A 13,474-nucleotide genomic window follows, 5' to 3' on the forward strand; every position below is an offset into this window, starting at 1 on the left:
TGGTAACAGCAGCTCAGAAGAGGCACCAAGCAGTTTGGGTGGGGAGCGTTTCCACAGAGTGTTTCCAGAGCAGCCAGCCTGAAATGCGGGTGTCAGAGACAGATGCGAAAGGAGATTTTTACAACAAAGTTCTAAAGCTTAGTGATATATCAGACATATCAAATTGCGTGTGTTTTTTGTTATGTTTTGTTTTTTTACCCTTCGCGTTCATATTTTGCTGTGTTTGTTGCATTTTTGTTGCATTTTGCATGATTGTAAAATATGTCGATCGAGAGGGAGTGAGACGTTCATATGTTGTCAATATTCAGTGTTTTATCGTCAATTGTTTATATTGTAAATCCCACATTCTTTATTTTCATGTACATTCTGGGTGTCTCATTCAGTTAATCAAAAAACATTTACTTCCGTTTTTAAGGCGGTCTGTCATAACATTTTTAGCATTCAATCAGACATTATTGTGAAGTTTTGTATTAGTGTTCCTAAAAATAGATTTACCGGCCCCCAGACACATTTTTTTTTCTAAATTTGGTACGCGGGTCAAAATAATGGCCGAGGCCTGTCTTAGATGGAGAGAGCAGTTATGATTTTCGTTTACAGAATAAACAACTAAAAACTAAGGTTTTGGGCATTATTTTCTCCAAACGTATACATGTGTGTAAATATGGAGAAGGACATGCAATATAGTGGGTTTCCTGCACGTCATCGTCATCACTAAAGAAAAAAATCTAATCGGGGGAGAGAATTCCTCTGCCATTTTCAAGTATGTTTTCTTTTTGAGTTGTCAGCTTGAAGCGTCCCTCTGTCTCTGAGTCCCTCATCAGTGTGTGACTGTTATGATTTTGGTTACTAATTTTGATGACCCGCCTTATCTTGCCTCTGATTGCCCACCTTGTAATGTTTAGTCCTAACATTAGCCATTTGTGACTCTTCATACTAACACCAACCGATCATTATGGATATTCCCCATATGTATGGATGTTCTCATTCATCCAGGTCATTTTATTTTCTCCATATTTTTTTTTGGGTGTGATATTCTAATTCTACTGCGGACTATATCGTTACCAAAGATACCAAAACACTGGAAAGGAAACTGACTATCTGCTTGACACTCATGTAGTGTAAATATAAATAATTGATATCAAAGAATGCTGGAAAAAACAATTACCTGGACCCTCACAGTCTCTTAAAACTCTTTGTTTCCACCAGGTGGTTCAGTTCCGTTCATTTGGAGTTCATTAACCGTTCCAGCATGATGATAAAGTGTAAGTTGCCAAAGAATGTTCTGGTACATAAAAACTTTCTGGGTCCTCTCTTTGCAGTAATGAGCAAATTACAACATAGCATACAGGTAAAACTCAAAAAGTTAGAATATCGTGCAAAGGTTTGTTTATTCCACCATTATGGCTTAACATCTCATGAAAACCTTAAATTGAACATTTCAGATGATTTGATGTTTTCAAAAACTAAAGTATAACAAGTATTCACATGTCTCTCTTTTCATGTAATGAGTTGATATCACATACAGTGGGGCAAAAAAGTATTTAGTCAGCCACCGATTGTGCAAGTTCTCCCACTTAAGATGATGACAGAGGTCTGTAATTTTCATCATAGGTACACTTCAACTGTGAGAGACAGAATGTGAAAAAAAATCCAGGAAACCACATTGTAGGATTTTAAAGAATTTATTTGTAAATTATGGTGGAAAATAAGTATTTGGTCAACCATTCAAAGCTCTCACTAATGGAAGGAGGTTTTGGCTCAGAATCTCACGATACATGGCCCCATTCATTCTTTCCTCAACACGGATCAATCATCCTGTCCCCTAAGCAGAAAAACAGCCCCAAAGCATGATGTTTCCACCCCCATGCTTCACAGTAGGTATGGTGTTCTTGGGATGCAGCTCAGTATTCTTCTTCCTCCAAACACGACGAGTTGAGTTTATACCAAAATGGATACATGGATGATACAGCAGAGGATTGGGAGAATGTCATGTGGTCAGATGAATTCAAAATACAACTTTTTGGTATAAACTCAACTCGTTGTGTTTGGAGGTTTAAGAATCCTGAGTTGCATCCCAAGAACACCACACCTACTGTGAAGCATGGGGTTGGAAACATCATGCATTGGAGCTGTTTTTCTGCTAAGGGGACAGGACGATTGATCCATGTTAAGGAAAGAATGAATGGGGCGATGTATCGTGAGATTTTTAGCCAAAACCTCCTTCCATCAGTGAGAGTGTTGAATGGTTGACCAAATACATATTTTCCACCATAATTTACAAAAAAAATATTTAAAATTCCTACAATGTGAATTCCGGGATTTTAAATATTCTTATAAACATTCTGTCTCTCACAGTTGAAGTGTACCTATGATGAAAATTACAGACCTCTGTCATCATTTTAAGTGGGAGAACTTTCACAATCGGTGGTTGACTAAATACTTTTTTGCCCAACTGTATTAATTTCACATTTAAAGTTGAATTGCGGAAATCAATAGATTTTTGCACAATATTACATTGAGTTTCACCTGTACACCCCAGTGCGTTGTCTAATTTACTAATTATCATTGACACGTGTGGCTGTTGGCAACATCCCTGACTTAGCTTTTTAAAGATTATCTCCACAAGATGACACTCGCTGCATTTGAAGTATCATGAGTGGTCAGCATCCAGCAACTTTAGCTAACTCTGCATGTGCTTAATAAATGTGGTGGCACTATTGAAGTTATTAATGTGAAACCTGCGCATGTTTAAACACACTGTGTTTGCGCTTTACTGCTGTTACAACATTGGTTCTGTTGCTGATGTATCGTGCAATATATCCATCCGTCCATCCATTTTCTACCGCTTGTCCCTCTAGGGCAGGGGTAGGGAACCTATGGCTCTAGAGCCAGATGTGGCTCTTTTGATGACTGCATCCGGCTCTCAGATAAATCTTAGCTGACATTGCTTAACGCGATAATTATGAATAATTTCGCTGGTAATCACAGTGCTAAAAATAACGTCCAAAATATAAAACATTCTCATTTATTTAAATCCATCCATCCGTTTTCTACCGCACCTGATCAAGAAGTCGCATTAATAGTAAGAAGTATTTTATGTCACAATGGGGGGGTCGCAGCTTTCTGCAGGGTCGTTCTTCCAGGAAGGCAGACGGACTACTCGGGACATGGCATTTAGGTAAAAACATTATTTAATTTAAACTAAAAAAAGATACAAACAAAAATCGCTCACAGTGGAGGCACAACTTGGGCTAAAGAACAAAGCTAACGCATAAACAGACTATGAACATAAATCAAACGAAACTTACTTGGCATGGCATGAAGCACAAAACTATGGCAAGGCATGAAACAAGTAAGCACAGAGCAAGAAAAGGTCACATTGACGCCAGGGCGACTGACTGGCAAAGACGATACTGCCTCTGATTAGTGCTCGGGAAACAGGTGAGCGGGCATTTTGTCCACCAGAGACAGGTGGACAAAATGAGTAACGAAGGAAACAAGACAAGGGAGTGGAAAAAATAGGAACTTAAAGAGTCCAAAGGACAAACAGCACATGGCCAAACAAAAACATGATCAACAGACATTTGATTTATTATTGGTTAGCTTCAGAATAACAAAGTTATTCAAAAGAATAAGAGACTTATTATACTCTAAAAATGTTGGTCTTACTTAAAAATGCACACATTTAGTTGTATTCAATGTTAAATAATATGATATGGCTCTCACGGAAATATATTTTGAAATATTTGGCTTTCATGGCTCTCTCAGCCAAAAAGGTTCCCGACCCCTGCTCGAGGGGTCACGGGGAATGCTGGAGCCTATCTCAGCTGTACTTGGGCAGAAGGCGGGGTATACCCCGGACAAGTCGATTGTGCAATATAGGTTTTATAAAAGTTTTCTAGTTTTTTTTCTCATGCACTCCTAATTAATATCAAAGTAAGTATTTATGGTCTTTAAAATGACTCCCGTTATGTTTTTTACCGGTGACCGCTTTAGCTATCGTACTTTGGTTGATATCAAGAAGTGGTATGGTGCCCCTGCATAAACTTTGACAAAAATAACTGAATTATCTCCACAGTCCCATCAAGCCGTTCATTCACGGGATCTGAGTTCATGTTGACCCGGCATGGGATGTGCCATATCCCCCGCCATCTGAGGTAGCAGGACAGGCTCTGTCGTGAGGCCCACCTAACCCTCGCAGCCCCCCTCCGGATCCAGCACTCCTTACACCGGGGAGGGCTTTAGCCCTAATGGAGACAGATGGCACCAATGGAGGTGGGTAAGTCTGCCTCAGGATGGCATGACATGAGGTCTGCTTTGCGGTTTTCACACAAATTTGAATGAATGAGTGCATCAGTTGACATTTGCGCCCTAAAATTAAATTAGTACTGAATTAGTAGATCTTTATCAAGAACTAATGACATTTTAAACAGAGAACTCTTCGAACTAATTCGAAACCACTTCATACAATGCATATAAGTTGACATTTAATGAGCAATCTAATTGTAATCAGCAAAACAGGAATGTATCTAACTGATAAAGACAATTTGAATAATTACATTAATATATTTAAGATATTATTAACATTGTCATTGTTGTATTATTGTTAAATTATTTTGTTATTAATCATTAGGTATAGCTGTACATTCTAAAGAAATCCAATACAATTAATGGGTCCAAAATCGGGATTTATTTCTAATAATTTGCCGCGTTCGTGTTACTGAATAAGGTAACCACAATATTAGGTACACCCCTCACTTTAATGATCTGGATTTTACCAATACAATTCAGGTGTGTCCAGAGAAATACAGCTGATTTTAACACAGTATCATTGCTGTATTTACTGTCAACATTTCTACAAATACAGATTTTTCAACTACACAATTTGTCTCACATGCCGACGTTATACAGTACTTCAGGTAAAGACACTACATTGCGTCCCAACTATATTTCTTTAGATGTGAAGGTAATGACAACCAAAAACGACCCACCTGAAGAAGTTCCACATGCATTTCCCATCCTGAAGGTCCCCGTCTAGATCCCCTGCCAAGACTATGGCACACAAAACCACCTCCATCCTCCTCCGTCCTAGGGATGTGCACCAAAAAAACGTAAACCCCAAAACAATGACGGAACTTTTCAAACTATACGTTTTTCTCGACTGTAGCCTCACATTGTGGCTTGCGTCTGGATTGTATTAGAGCAGCCATCTGACCAAGAAGCAAGTCTTATTTAAAAGACAAAAAAAAGAAAAGGAACAGTGGGGAAAAAAAACTCCTCTGTCAAGTGACCCCATCCAAGGGTTCAGACGTGAAGATATCGTACTGCAGAATAAAAAGCAACACCAATGTGAGGGAGGGTGTTAATCCTGACACAGGCAACGGTCATGTGCAACATTTTTAAAACAGATGATGACAGTCTCTCTCTCCCTCTCTCCCTTTTCCTTCTTCACTCGTATGTATACCACCTCCTCTGCCTACATATGCAATCTAGACACAACATGGGCTACAACTGCTTATTAGGTCAATCCAAAATCTGCATTTATAAAGATAATAATGCTGTGTTTTTATTAGAGCTATTCATTTAACAACTACAATAAAAGAGATTGTAATATGATATTAAAGGCCTACTGAAATTAGATTATCTTATTTAAACGGGGATAGCAGGTCCATTCTATGTGTCATACTTGATCATTTCGCGATATTGCCATATTTTTGCTGTAAGGATTTAGTAGAGAACATCCACGATAAAGGTCGCAACTTTTGGTCGCTAATAAAAAAGCCTTGCCTGTACCGGAAATAGCAGACGATGTGCTCGTGACGTCATGGGTTGTGGAGCTCCTCCCATCTGAACATTGTTTACAATCATGGCCACCAGCAGCAAGAGCGATTCGGACCAAGAAAGCGGTGATTTCCCCCTTAATTTGAGCGAGGATGAAAGATTCGTGGATGAGGAAAGTGAGAGTGAAGGACTAGAGAAAGAAAAAAAAAACTGGACGGCAGAGCGATTCAGATGTTATTAGATAGATTTCCTAGGATAATTCTGGAAAATCCCTTATCTGCTTATTGTGTTACTAGTGTTTTAGTGAGATTATATGGTCGTACCTCAATAACCTGAAGGTCAGAGGAGTGTGGCCACGGGTGTGGTGACCGCCAGTGTCTCAGAGGGAAGCCACGTTTCTCGACGAGGCGAAGGCAGCCGATACTTCCTCCACGTTGGAAGCATCCAACGGTCGGGGGCGGCCGGTGGGAGGAGGCAAAAGAGTCCGCAGCTGCCTCTTTGACAGGTGTAGGAGGAACGACGCAAGCTCTCCGCTCATGTCTACGGTAAGACCCGACTTATTACCACCATTTTCTCACCGAAACCTGCCATGTGATGTCAGGCTTGCCACTGTCAATTTGTTTGTGTTTTAGGTTTTCCTCTGTGTGTTTAGTATTTCCTGTCCTTAGTTCTTGTCAGCACTCTTATTTTGGTTCAGCTTCCTGTTTGTCTCCCTGAGGGCTTTGTTTCCCCTCAGATGCGGCTGATTGGCTCCCTGGCCACACCTGGCGTCAATCAGCCCTTTCCTGTTTGTACTTGCTTTGTCTTCCAGTCAGTGCTGGATTATTGTCTTGTCGATGTCACTTGTCGCTCTTATCAATGCTACCCGCTCTTGTCATTGCTACCTGCCGTGTAAGCTATATTTAGTTAGATGTTTTTAGCTTACTGTCTTTTGTTCCCTGCTTCCAGTTTGTTTATTCTTATTATAAGTACGACTTCTATTTCCTGATAGATACCTGTTAGCTTCCACGCTCGGCCGTTTTGTTTGTACCCACATGCGCACTTTTTGTTTGTACCCTTTGTTTGGGTTTGTTCTAGTATTTTATATTAAACTCCATGCCTGCCTCCATCTCTGCATTTTGGGGTTCGTCAACAACAAAATTCGACATGTGGTAGGGAACCATGTTCGCTTGACCGCTCTTTTCCATAGTAAAGCTTCACCGTCATCTTTCTGGAATGTAAACAAAGAAACAAGGAAACACCGACTGTGTTTGTGTTGCTAAAGGCGGCCGCAATACACCGGTTCCCACCTACATCTTTCTTCTTTTATGTCTCCATTATTATCCATCCATCCATTTCCTACCGCTTATTCCCTTTTGGGGTCGCGGGGGGCGCTGGCGCCTATCTCAGTTACAATCGGGCAGATTGTTAATTGAACAAATTGCAAAAAATTCAGCAACACAGAAGTCCAGAATACTGTGGAATTAAGCGATGAAAAGAGACGACTTATAGCTGTTAACGGTGCTGGACCAAAATGTCCTCTACAATGCGTGACGTCACGCCCACACTTCATCATACCGCGACGTTTTAGCATGATATTTCCGCGCGAAATTTAAAAAGTTGCAATTTAGTAAACTAAACCGGCCGTATTGGCATGTGTTGCAATGTTAATATTTCATCATTGATATATAAACTATCAGACTGCGTGGTCGGGAGTTGTGGGTTTCAGTAGGCCTTTAAGAAAGTTGTATTTCATTGAAAATTAATGTTTAGATTGACAAAAAAAAGTGATATGACTAAAACGTTATATTTCAACAATAAAAATTGTTAATTAAAAGGTTGAGAGGGGAACATTTTAAAATAAATGGTAAATGGGTTGTACTTGTATAGCGCTTTTCTACCTTCAAGGTACTTAAAGCGCTTTGACACTACTTCCACATTCACCCATTAACACACACATTCACACACTGATGGAGGGAGCTGCCATGCAAGGCGCTAATCAGCCCCCATCAGGAGCAAGGGTGAAGTGTTTTGTTCAGGACACAACGGACGTGACGTGGTTGATACTAGGTGGGGATTGAACCAGGGACCCTCGGGTTGCACACGGCCACTCTTGCAAATATGATACAAAAAGTCAGGTACTAAAGTATCATGACAAAAAGGTTCTAACATTGAAGGATCCATCCATCCATCCATTTCCTACCGCTTGTCTTTTCCGGGGTCGCGGAGTGCGCTGGAGCCTATCCCAGCGGCATTCGGGCGGAAGGCGGCGTACACCATGGACAAGTTGCCACCTCATCGCAGGGCCAACACAGATAGACGGACAACATTCACAATCACATTCACACACATTGAAAGAATACAATCGAATTGTTATGAGAACAAAGTTGCCTTTCAATAAAAAATGCGTAATGGCCTGTGAAATAAATACATTTTATTAACTGAGGAAAAAGTATAATACCATATTTTGCGGTCTTTAAGGCGCAATTAAAATCCTTTTTTTTCTCTGAAAACTCGACAGTGTGCCTTATAACCTGGTGCACCTAATGTATGAAATAATTCTAGTTTTCCCTACCGACCTTGAAGCTATTTTATTTGGTACATGGTGAACTGTGACCAGTAGATGGCAGTCAAACATAAGAGTTACAGTACGTGTAGACTGCAATATGACTCAAGTAAACAACACAGCAATTGTATATGTTCTATTGAAAATATAGAACATTACACACTGTGCTTAAAAATCTATCAAAATGTTTAAGTACAACTTTGCTAAGCTATAAAGCCGCACCGCTTGATGAATTATCCAAAATTAAACATACAAATGTTATTATAGTGTGTGTAAAAGGTAAGACATAATATCTAGCGTTTTGTTTCGCAGTATTATGCAGAAGCAACGTTTCTTACTTTCTGGTACCTGTTGATCTGTATTTAGGATCTGTATAAGTCTTGAAAATTTGCGCGCATCTGGCGTCATAGTCCGTGGAGACACCGTAGTCAATAAGCTTCTTCTTTTTCTGTATCTTCTTGTTATTGGACATTCATCATTCGCTGTTGCCATTTCTCATATAAAGTAGCGTAAAGTTCTTACTTTTATCTGTCAGTAAACTCGCCATGAAAGCGTTAAAATATACCAGTATAGTGAGTTTACATAATTCACCCAAGGAACTTTAGTTATTAGAGAGTTCCTGTCGGACGGTTTTTCACAGGACACATTTCCGGTGTTGTTTTTCTCTTTGTCCTCCAGAACAAAGAGGAAAATAACCATTCGGATTGTTATAGGCGCAAAGTTCAAAAGCCAGCATCTGTGATGGTATGGGGGTGTATTAGTGCCCAAGGCATAGGTAACTTACACATCTGTGAAGGCGCCATTAATGCTGAAAGGTTCATACAGGTTTGGAGCAACATATGTTGTCATCCAAGCAACGTTATCATGGACGCCCCTGCTTATTTCAGCAAAACAAGTGTTACAACAGCGTGGCTTCATAAAAAAAGAGTGTGGGTACTTTCCTGCAGTCCAGACCTGTCTCCCATCGAAAATGTGTGGCGCATTATGAAGCGTAAAATACGACAGCGGAGACCCCGGACAGTTGAATGACTGAAGCTCTACATAAAACAAGAATGGGAAAGAATTCCACTTTCAAAGCTTCAACAATTAGTTTCCTCAGTTCCCAAGCGTTTATTGAGTGTTGTTAAAAGAAAAGGTGATGTGACACAGTGGTGAACTTGCCCTTTCCCAACTACTTTGGGATGCGTTGCAGCCATGAAATTCTAAGTTAATTATTATTTGGAAAAAAAAAATAAAGTTTATGAGTTTGATCAAATATCTTGTCTTTGTAGTGCATTCAATTGAATATGGGTTGAAAAGGATTTGCAAATCATTGTATTCTGTTTATATTTACATCTAACAAAATTGTCCAACTCATATGCAAACGGGTATTGTACTTTTCTATTCTAAATCTTGTTAATAGATTCACTGCATGGCTGCTTCGAAAACTTGTAAACAATTGAGGCCCGACCCGGCTGTACAGTTAGCTATGCTATGGGCTACTTCATCAAGAACGTAATACTGGATTATATTACTAATTGCTCCACTGCCCAAAGACAGTAGGCACTGATCTAATTAAAAGTAGTTTTTAGGAAAACCATTCCTTATTTTGCTGGAGGGCGGTGACACACTTGTCTTACATTAGAAGGATAAGCTACCGTAGCTACACAACAACTCGAGAAAACAATTGTAATGCATCATTGACACATTTCTAATTTACTGGTATTACTTAATTTTCTCCTCCTTTGCCATAAATAGTAGTCACCAAGCCCGCCATATAAAGTACTTTATTTAGAAAAGTCCATCTTTTTGTGAAGATCTGTGGTTGAAGCAGAACTAATCTTTGCAAAAACTCGGAGGGACCTCCTCACAATTAAAGGCCCTTTTTACTTCAAATGAGGTTACTGTAGTGACTTGTTAAATATAGACTAGTTAAAGCAAACAAACAACAGAGCATTTTCCTTCATTGGGTTTCATTGTCAACATGACGTTGTAGCACAGCCAGTTTTACATACATTTAAATTGTCTGACTCGCACAAGAATGTTTGGATACATTTCTACCATATATGGATAATCCGCTGATGTCACACTTTAACAAAACGTCACATGTGAACAAAATTCCAAACGGACCATTTGGAGGAAGTAGGAAGGAGGCAGGATTGTTTTATAAATATCTCTGCAATGTTTCCACAGTTTGATTATACATTTTCAGGACTTATGCAGATCCCAAATACACATAAGCCGGTACCAATAGGTAAGAAAAGTTGGTTTTGCATAATAAGGCCCCTTTAACATAAATGAATAATGTGTAACGTAACAAGATCCTCAACGGACTTCACTATAAAGCAAGTATAAGTTTATGCTTGTAACATCTGGGATTTGTTCATACTTGCCAACCCTCTCGGATTTTCCGGGGGACTCCCGAAATTCAGCGCTTCTCCCGAAAACCTCCCGGAAGAAATTTTTTCCCGAAATTCAGCGGCGCTGGAGGCCACGCCCCCTCCAGCTCCATGCGGACCTGAGTGAGGACAGCCTGTTTTAACATCCGCTGCCCAATCACGTTACAACATCTACGGATTTTAATAAAAAACTGCACACACAAGGAGACGAAGCAGAAGAATGAGGAAGTTACAGCCATGGCGAAGCCGTCTGTAACAGAGTGATTTTATGTTGTCTGTTGCCATCTCCTGGTGAATGTTAGCTATAGCGTTATGGGGTTGCTTTTTGATTGGCCAACGATTTACGTGGTGGTTTGCACCTGACGGCAAGTGACTCTCGCCAGTACGCAAATGGTAGACCAAAGGTTACTCAAATAGTGAAAGGTAAATGTTGTTTTTTCTTTTTTAGTAACCAGCAAGCACAGTACAGTTAGTACCACAACAGTGTTTTTATTACTGTGTATTTGATAGGTGCCATCGGAAATTCAACTATCGCTTTTATTTATATATGTAATAAAATAAATATATATATAGCTAGAATTCACTGAAAGTCACGTATTTCAAATATATATATATATATATATATATATATATATATATATATATGAAATACTCGAGTTGGTGAATTAAACTCCTCCCCTCTTAACCACGCCCCCGCCCCACCCCCCACCTCCCGAAATCGGAGGTCTCAAGGTTGGCAAGTATGGCCTTTGTTTGCGTAAGAAATACTATTTGCTTTGTTCACAATATACCACAAATGTATTAAAATAATTTTATATACGAGAATAGCTTGACTTTTTTGTAATTCTACAACATAAACTCTCGTACACCAAGCCTCCAGATTGCTCTCAATTAGTCATGTCTATATGAGAGCATAAAAAAATAAGTCTGAGAAAATTTGAGACCTTGTAACATTCAGTGCGGATCTGCTGAGTCACATCAAGTGTCATAATATTTACATTTCCAATCCAAGAGCATGGACAGATAACAGAGATGGGTCACAGACGTGCGCACACGCTTAGTTTTTGAAAAGCGCGTACCTTGTCTTGCTGTCACATTCGGGAAGGGATCTTTCAAAACTTTTAATAGATGATAAATAGATGGTTTAGTGTCTGGCTTGTGTTACTCAAACATATCTGGCTGTCATCACGTAGTGAGCATACTGTAAGAATGGTATAACCTCAATGATGGCGGGGGGTACATCCTATTAGTAAGGATATTAAAGCTTAGAGAAAAGAGAAGCATTTCTCTTGGAGTTGTGTTCACTGTGCAAAAAAAGCCATATGGGCCTGCAGGACTCCTCTTCTTCCAGAGGCCTGGCCCCCCCAGCCTCCCCTCTCCATGTGACGGAGGAGATGTGGCGTAGCCAGCACCCCTGGTGAGAAGATAGGGGATGCTGCTGAAGCGAGCATTCAGGATTTGGACATGTGCAATCCCGCAGGGACAAATACGCACATGTTGGGATGGATATATATATATATATATATATATATATATATATGTATATATATATATATTTTATTTTTTTTTCTCTCTTTTTTTTCAAACTCGAACTTAAAATGCATTCCTCCCTTTGCGAAATCTCTCCCTCCTCCAAGCACACAGATGGTCCCACAAAAGATGGCTGATAAGTTAACATCGGGGGCGTTCTAGAACGTCACTTTGAGTGAGCGTTCCTCGACGGTGAATGGAAGTGGCTGCCTCTGATGGACAATTAGCACTTGCAAGTCGCAGCAATCTAATGAAAAGTGATACTGACATGCTCAGATTTTCCTAAGATAGCAGTAACGGAGAAGAACAGGCTTCACCCTCAACGTTGTCAACCTAATTTACCATAAAACATGCAGCATTATTGTCTAATATTGATCGAAATATATATATATATATATATATATATATATACTGTATATATATATATATGTATATATATATATATATATCCATCCATCCATTTTCTACCGCTTATTCCCTTTGGGGTCGCGGGGGTGCTGGTGCCTATCTCAGCTACAATCAGGCGAAAGGCGGGTTACACCCTGGACAAGTCGCCACCTCATCGCAGTACATATATATATATATATACACACAGAGGTGGGTAGTAACGCCCTACATTTACTCCATTACATCTACTTGAGTAACTTTTGGGATAAATTGTACTTCTAAGAGTAGTTTTTATGCACCATACTTTTACTTTTACTTGAGTATATTTATAGAGAAGAAACGCTACTTTTACTCCGCTCCATTTATCTACATTCAGCTCGCTACTCGCTACTTTTTTTTATCGATCTATTAATGTTTGTTTTGGTTTTTCAAAGTAAGATCCACGCATAACTGCGTTTCACCAATCCCATGCAGTCACTAGTGATGTTGGACCAATGAAACAGAGCCAGGCGGTCACATAACCGTTACACGTAAACCCCGATTTAAGCAAGTTGAAAAACTTATTGGGGTGTTACCATTTAGTGGTCAATTGTACGAAATATGTACTGCACTGTGAAATCTACTAATACAAGTTTCAATCAATCAATCACAAGTGTAAAGGTAAAAATACACTTTTTATTTCAACCGTACTTCCCGTCAAAAGCCTAAAGACTGATTGCACAGTTCCTGTCTTCACAATAAAAGTGCCGCTCCATCGCGCCTGCGCTAACAAAATAAGAGTCTCCGAAAGCCAGCGCAAACAAGCGAGCAAGCTAGGGAGTTTGCCACCAATGTATTTCTTGTAAAGTGTATA

The 13,474-nt window shown here is 39.6% G+C and overlaps 1 protein-coding gene across 2 annotated transcripts in view; it reads right to left on the minus strand.

The window, feature by feature from the left end:
- Positions 1–13,474, minus strand: part of gjc2 (gap junction protein gamma 2) — a 41,720-nt gene that overhangs the window by 10,598 nt on the left and 17,648 nt on the right. The window contains exon 1 of one of the 2 annotated variants that reach the window (XM_061920521.1): positions 4,992–5,363. The exons of the other annotated variant lie outside the window; for it this stretch is intronic. The gene's annotated coding sequence lies outside the window, so the exon portion shown is untranslated. Of the gene's footprint in view, positions 1–4,991; positions 5,364–13,474 lie in introns of those variants that run through there. 2 annotated transcript variants of the gene reach the window in all.

This window comes from Nerophis ophidion, linkage group LG14, assembly GCF_033978795.1.
Source record: "Nerophis ophidion isolate RoL-2023_Sa linkage group LG14, RoL_Noph_v1.0, whole genome shotgun sequence".
NCBI lineage: Eukaryota > Metazoa > Chordata > Actinopteri > Syngnathiformes > Syngnathidae > Nerophis > Nerophis ophidion.